Source organism: Arachis ipaensis, chromosome B6, assembly GCF_059453495.1.
Source record: "Arachis ipaensis isolate K30076 ecotype BB chromosome B6, ASM5945349v1, whole genome shotgun sequence".
Taxonomy (NCBI): domain Eukaryota; kingdom Viridiplantae; phylum Streptophyta; class Magnoliopsida; order Fabales; family Fabaceae; genus Arachis; species Arachis ipaensis.
In genome coordinates, this window is record NC_142441.1 from 76,307,186 (window position 1) to 76,315,009 (window position 7,824).

The following is a 7,824-nucleotide window of genomic DNA, read 5'->3' on the forward strand; positions in this document are numbered from 1 at the left end:
AGATTAGTGATTAGCTTTGTTGATGTAATTAATCGAACAGTTAGAAGAGTGGAAATATGGATGATGAATAAAAATAATCAAGAAGAAAGAAATAGAACTCAGAGTGGAAAGCAAAAAAAATAAAAGGTGCTAAATAAAAGAAAATAAAATAACAAGGAATTTAAATTGCTTAATCTAGCTCTCCAATCAATTTAATCACTGTCAAATTTAAGCCAATCTCCGACAACGGCACCATAAAATTTGCTGAATCCAATTCACACCCCATTCAAAAATTGGTGAATTAGTTCTTTTGGCAAGCGCACTAAAATTATCGTCAAGTAATAACCCACAGTGGAGTGGGATTGTATCCATAGAGATTGGAAAATTCAAGCAGTTTTAATTAATTGATGAATTAGTCAAGTGGATCAATATGATTGTGAAGTGCAGAATTGTGAATGACATAAATGTAAATGGCTAGAATATAGAGAAAAGCAATAAAATGCAGAAATGGAAATGGCAGAATGTAAAGTGCAGAATCATAATTGACTTGAATGTATAATTAAGCTATAAAGAAATGGATAGATAAGAATGGGGAAATTCATTGAGATCAGGAGATGTTGTCTCTGTGGATCAAATCTAGCTTATATCCTCTTCAATCATGCAACTCATTGACCTCTTGGCAATCATGATTGATTGAGCCCAAATCCCTTGGTGACTCAATCTCTTAGATCTTCATCAATAGCCAATTCCTTGGTCTAATTGCTCATGAAGAAAGATATGCTTGGTCCCTGATTATACCACACACCATCATAGGTCCAAGTAGAGGGAGGATTATATGTCACACATCCAAATACCAAAACCCATATTCTACTCAAGTGTGACAAGGGATTTCAAGCATGGTTTCATGTTTCCTTTCCCAAGGTTCCCATGAAACCCAATTGCATTCAATCTCTTTTCCAAGATAATTGAACACTAAGCATTAAGAATGAAATTCCTTCTAGCAAATCAAAGAGAAGATGAAGAGAAGTACTCAATGAGAGGGAAGTTAACTACTCATAGCTCAAGGAAAAGAACTCAAAAGTGAAGTGTAAAAGTGGATCTAAAACTAACTGCTCAACCCCTTCTTCAGTACTCCTTGGGGGTATTTATACTAGTCCTAGTAAAATAAAAGAATTACAAAAGTGAAAAAGGAAAATTACATTTTGGAGGGAAAAGAAGCTCAATAAGTGTGACCCCACAATTGGCGTGTGATTTGCGCTCTAGTGGCGAGTCACGTGCTCTTCAATTTTAGCTTGGTGTGCCATGCCCAGCCCTTCAAGTGGCACGCTCGTCTTCACTAACAAACTTGGCGTGCCACGCCTTCGAGCTCAAGTGGCACGCCCTAGTCTTTTTCCACTTCTCTTTGACTCTGGAAACTTGAACTAGCGTGGCACGCCCAGGGTTTGGCATGCCACGCCCTTGCTCTATGCTTGGCTAAGCTTTTTTGGAAAGTTGCGTGGCACGCCCAGGGTCTGGCGTGCCACGCCCCTTTGTGTGTGAATGGTTCCTCTGTTTGGCGTGCCACGCCACGAACTCAAGTTGCACGCCCCAATGCTTCTTTGCTCTCTGAATGACACTGGCGTGCCACGCTTGGGATTCAAGTGGCATGCCTAAGTGAAGAATAGTGAGTGGCGTGCCACGCCTTCGATACCAAGTGGCACGCCCCATATAATTGGTGATGCGTGAGCATCTTCTCTATCTTTTCCTAGTAAATTTGCATTCAAATTGTTGAGTTTAATCAAGATTTAAATATCTTTTAGCCACTATGGATGCTACTTTGAGTTGTGCACAATTCTATTTATTTCAGGTAGCATCCAGAGGGAGTTTACGGAGTTTTGTAGCAGAAAAGGGAGAAAGCAAATGATGCTGTCAATCCTGACCTCCTTGCACTCAAACTGGAATAACCTGAGCTACAGAGGTCCAATTGACGTGATTCTAGTGGCATTGAAAGTTAACTTCTAGGGCTTTCCAACGATATATAATAGTGCACATTTCTTCTCCAGCAACCTCTGCATCCCCCACGTTGAACTTGGTTCCTTCCAAGTTCGGCGTGGATTGGAGAACTTCCAAGGAAGCACTTGCTGCCTTCTCCACGTTGAACTTGGAAAAAGCCAAGTTCAGCGTGGAGCTTAATGAATCCAATGGTCCCCACACTCTTCAAGCCCCACACAGATCAATTAAATTAATTTTGAATCAACTTTTATTTTATTTACAATTAGGAAAAGATATTATTTTAGTTTTAGGAAATATATTTTACATTAATTAGGATTAGATATAAAAGGGAAAAGAATCAGCCCTTCGGCTCTCTCTTCTCTTTTACCTCATTCCGTACTTTACAGTTTTACGAATCCTAGTTTTTCTCTCTACATCATGAGTAACTAAACCTCTACTGTTAAGGTTAGGAGCTCTATCTATTGTATGGATTGAGACTATTATTTTTCTATTTTAATTCATGTACTGATTTATATTTCAAGAATTGTTTTCGTTCTTTATTTTATGAATTTGGGTGGAACGGAAGTATGACCCTTTTTCTAATTGAGTTCTTGTATAACTTGGAAAAGCTCTTTATTTGAACAACAGCTTGAAAACATATTCTCCTAAATTTCTAATTATCTAGACTTAATGGAATACGTGACATATAATCCTCTTATATTTGGGTAATTAGGATTTTTGTGGCATATAAACTAGAATTGAACTTCATCCTCTAATTGGAATTAAGTGACCAAGGAATTGGTGGTTGATGAAAGTTAGAGTAGACTAAGAAGGTCTAAGGAATTAGGGCTTAGTCATATATAGTTTGCCATGAATTAAATCTTGCATGAGTAAAATAGTTAGTAAGAAAAGTTAATCCGAAAAATAGATATCTCTGAAACCTTAACTGTTTCTCCATATATTATTCACAACTCGTTTACTGCTTGCTTTCTAATTTACCGAATTTACTGTTTAATGCTTTTGAACTCTTAAACACCATTTTCTGCTTGTCTAACTAAGTAAATTAATCAACCATTGTTGCTTAGTCCATCAATCCTTGTGGGATCGACCCTCACTCACCTGAGGTATTACTTGGTACGACCCGGTGCACTTGCCGGTTAGTTTGTGGTTTTTAATTCCGCACCAAGTTTTTGGCGCCGTTGCCGGGGATTGACTGTGATTAACAAGTATTAGTTGTTTGATTGCTTAGATTAGGCGTTTTAATTTTAATTTTATTAAAATTTTGTTTATTTATTTTCGAAAAAAAAAATTAAATAAATAGTACTAATATTTTTCTTAATTTCTGAAATTAAGTTTGGTGTTTCCTAGTTAGTTTTATTTTAATTTTTAGAATTCTGTTCTTTCTTCTCTGTCTTCCTGTTAACCACATGGTGCGTTTAATTCTTTTTGGTGTTTTGTGCTAAGAAAAAATAATGGAGATAGATCACATGGGTTACTACTCACACCCAAGGAGTGATTCATGTTATTGTGAATGGGGGAACTACCCAAATTTTGGTTGGCAAAGTCAAAACCAGAGAAACTTCAGTGCTCCATGTTCCAACTATCAAGAACCACCACCTCCATATTCATACCAAGAACCACCACATCTCTACCCATATCAAGAACCATCATCTTTCTACCCATATCAAGAGCCACTATCTTCCTATTCATACCAAGAACCATCATCTTTTTACTCTTATCAAGAATCATCATCTCCTTCTTATTCATGTCAAGAACCACCATCTCCTTATTCATCTCAAGTACCATTAGATATTGAGCTTTTCATGAAAGAATTCATACATGATACAAAGACAAGTGTCAAAAAATGTAGAGAAACATGTGCAGTCGATTATCAAGTCCCAAAAAGTGGAACAAGCAAATTCCTTCCCAAGAGATATAATGCAAGATCCTATAGAAGAAAGTGAGGAAATCAATCAAAGGAGTTTATACTCCAATGAATTAAAGAACTTTCCACCCTCACAACTGGAAGAAGAGGATGATTCAAAAACAAAAGAGGAAGATGCACAAACAAAGGAGGTTGTAAGGAATGAAAACAATTATGGGAATCTACACTCCAATGAAGTAGAGACTGGCATAGATAGTGAGTTTATTGAACCACCAATTCAAGAAGTTCTTGATGAAGGGTACACTCTAACCATCACACAACACCTAAATTTTGAAATCAAAGAAGTGAAGGAAACCAAGGAAAGCACTGAAAAGGGGATTGTGACCAAGAAACCAAAGAAAACATCCATGGAAAAGAGAAGGTCAGAAAAAATCAATCCAACCTCTACACCAACAAGCAAGGTGAATCAAGTTAATCACAATAAAAGAAAGCTTGTTCGGAGGAATTTATATCAGGGGGCACTAATTTTCACATCTCCCCCCTTGGAGACATTTCTTTTAACCAACTGGAAGAAGAGGAAGAAAATTCAACAATCAAGTGTCAAGCTAGTGACATTAAAGAAGCGCTTGTCGGAAGGCAACCCGTTGATTTCGTATCCTTAGTTATTTTTCCGTTGCGTTGATTATATTACTTGTTCGAATTTTTATGGAGTTTTTACTATTTTCCTTTGTTTTACATATGTTTGATCGTGCAGAATTTTTAGAACAGGAACCGGACACTTAGAAAAATTTTTGAACACTCTAGAGGATGTTGAGTCTGCCAACTCCGCGCTGAACTTGGAATTTTCCAAGTTCAATGTGGAGTATGCGTAATAGCTAGACAAAAGGCACTGTACAGTCCATGCTGAACTTTGGATTTTCCAAGTTCAGCGTGGAGAACGACGTAACAAGGAACAAAATCAAGCAAAAGTTCACGCCGAACTTGATCCTTTGCAAGTTTCGCGTGGAGAGGAACGCATGCATTTGAAGGCTGCGGCACTGAACTTACCTTTCATCGAGTTCAGCGTGGAATCAGATTACATTACCCCCTTTATATAACATATATATATATCATACCCCCTCCCCTTATATTTATACGTATCCGCCCCCCACCCCCTTATATAATGTATATATCTCATGCCCCCTTATATATGTATACGTAAACCCCCCCCCTTTTATCTACACATAATATATATTATATGTACGTAACCCCCCCCCCCTCTTATATATATAAATAAATCACTATATATATATATATATATAAAAATAAATAAATACAAACAAAAACAAAAAAAACAAAAAAAATATACAACAATATATATATATATATATATATATATATATATATATTTTAATTAGTTTTAATTTTTATTTTTCTTTTATTATTTTTTTAAATTTTATTTTTCATCCTCCGTGCACTTTTTATGTTCCTCCTTGTTTTTAGATTTTCTTTGCTTGAGGACAAGCAAACTTTTAAGTTTGATGTTGTCGCTTCGCTTGTGACTTTTCTGTTTATTTTAATGGCACCAAGGGAGGTGAATCATCTTCATGATGGAGCACAGCCTGAAGAATGAAACGGCCACTAGGATAACTGAGGTGGTTGAGTTCCTTTCATTCTATATTCCTTCCCGTTCTTACTATGTTATGTTCCGGTTTTCTGCTGTTGTGTTTTTGTTATTGCATGATCAATTGTTATTTCAATTTCTAAGTTCTAGTTTAGTTTACTGTTTATTTTGCTATTTGATTTTTATTCCGAAAGGGTGTCTCATGTATTACTCACTGAGTTTGAAATCAAGAAGAAAAGAAAAGAAGTGATGTATTGCATGAGAAATTGAGTTTATATTAAAGAATAGCCTTATTTACTTAAATGTGGTGGTACTATTTATAATTCTGAATGAATGACATAAATAGTGCATATTTGAATTTCAATCAAGAGATGTTGATGTATAAGGAACAAGAATTTAGAGAACTATTATGACTTCTCTGAAATTAATGAAAGCTTAATCCTTGAAGCAAAAGAAACATAAAAGCAACGTCCAAGGCTCTGAGCATCGTCAATGACTAAGGAGGTCAGACATGATTAAAAGCTCAAGAGTTGTTTCCATAGTCATAGGCTTGTGGTGTTTGATGAGTGAATAATTTATACGCTTTTTGGCATTGTTTTTACATAGTTTTTAGTATGATTTAGTTAGTTTTTACTATGTTTTTATTATTTTTATGCAAAATTCACGTTTCTGGACTTTACTATGATTTTGTGTGTTTTTCTGTGATTTCAGATATTTTCTGGCTGAAATTGAGGGACCTGAGCAAATTCTGATTCAGAGGCTGAAAAAGGACTGTAGATGCTGTTGGATTCTGACCTCCCTGCACTCGAAATGGATTTTCTGGAGCTACAGAAGTCCAAATGGCACGCTCTCAATTGCGTTGGAAAGTAGACATCCAGGGCTTTCCAGAAATATATAATAATTCATACTTTGCTCGAGTTTAGATGACGTAAACCGGCGTTCAACGCCAGTTCTCTACCCTATTCTGGTGTTAAACGCCAGAAACAGGTTACAAGTTGGAGTTAAACGCCCAAAACAGGTTACAACCTGGAGTTTAACTCCAAAAATAGCCTAGGCACGTGTAAAGCTTAAGTCTCAGCCCCAGCACACACGAAGTGGGCCCCGGAAGTGGATTTCTGCACTATCTATCATAGTTTACTCATTTTCTGTAAACCTAGGTTACTAGTTTAGTATTTAAACAACTTTTAGAGATTTATTTTATATCTCATGACATTTTAGATCTGAACTTTGTACTTTTTAACGGCATGAGTCTCTAAACTCCATTGTTGGGGGTGAGGAGCTCTGCTGTGTCTCGATGAATTAATGCAATCACTTCTGTTTTTCATTCAAACACGCTTGTTTCTATCTAAGATATTTATTCGTACTCCAATATGATGAATGTGATGATCCGTGACACTCATCACCATTCTCAACCTATGAATGCGTGCCTGACACCCACCTCCGTTCTACATTAGATTGAATGGGTATCTCTTGGATTCCTTAATCAGAGTCTTCGTGGTATAAGCTAGAATCCATTGGCAGCATTCTTGAGAATCGGGAAAGTCTAAACCTTGTCTATGGTATTTTGAGTAGGATTCAGGGATTGGATGACTGTGACGAGCTTCAAACTCACAAGGGTTGGGCGTAGTGACAGACGCAAAAGGATCAATGGATCCTATTCCAGCATGAGTGAGAACCGACAGATGATTAGCCGTGCGGTGACAGCGCACCTGGACCATTTTCACTGAGAGGACGGATGGTAGCCATTGACAACGGTGATCCACCAACACACAACTTGCCATAGGAGGAACCTTGCGTGCGTGAAGAAGAAGACAGGGGGAAAGCAGAGATTCAGAAGACAAAGCATCTCCAAAACTCCAACATATTCTCCATTACTGCATAACAAGTATTTAATTCATGCTCTTTTATTTTTCGCAATCCAAACTAATAATTATAATTGATTTCCTGACTAAGAAATACAAAATAACCATAGCTTGCTTCAAGCCGACAATCTCTGTGGGATCAACCCTTACTCACGTAAGGTATTACTTGGACGACCTAGTGCACTTGCTGGTTATTGGTACGAGTTGTGAAAAGTGTGATTTACAATTCGTGCACCAAGTTTTTGGCGCCGTTGCCGGAGATTGTTCGAGTTTGGACAACTGACGATCTATTTTGTTGCTTAGATTAGGAAAATTTTTTATTTTTGGTTTAGAGTCTTCTATTATTGTTTGTGGTTGAAATTTCTTTTTTTAAATCTTTATTTTCTCTTTTTAAATTTTTCGAAAATTTTTTAAACGGATAATTGAGTTTTTCTGTTTGAGTTTAGTTTCATATTTTAAGTTTGGTGTCAATTGCATGTTTTTGTTTTCTTTTAAATTTTTGAATTTGTGTTCATTGTTCTTTC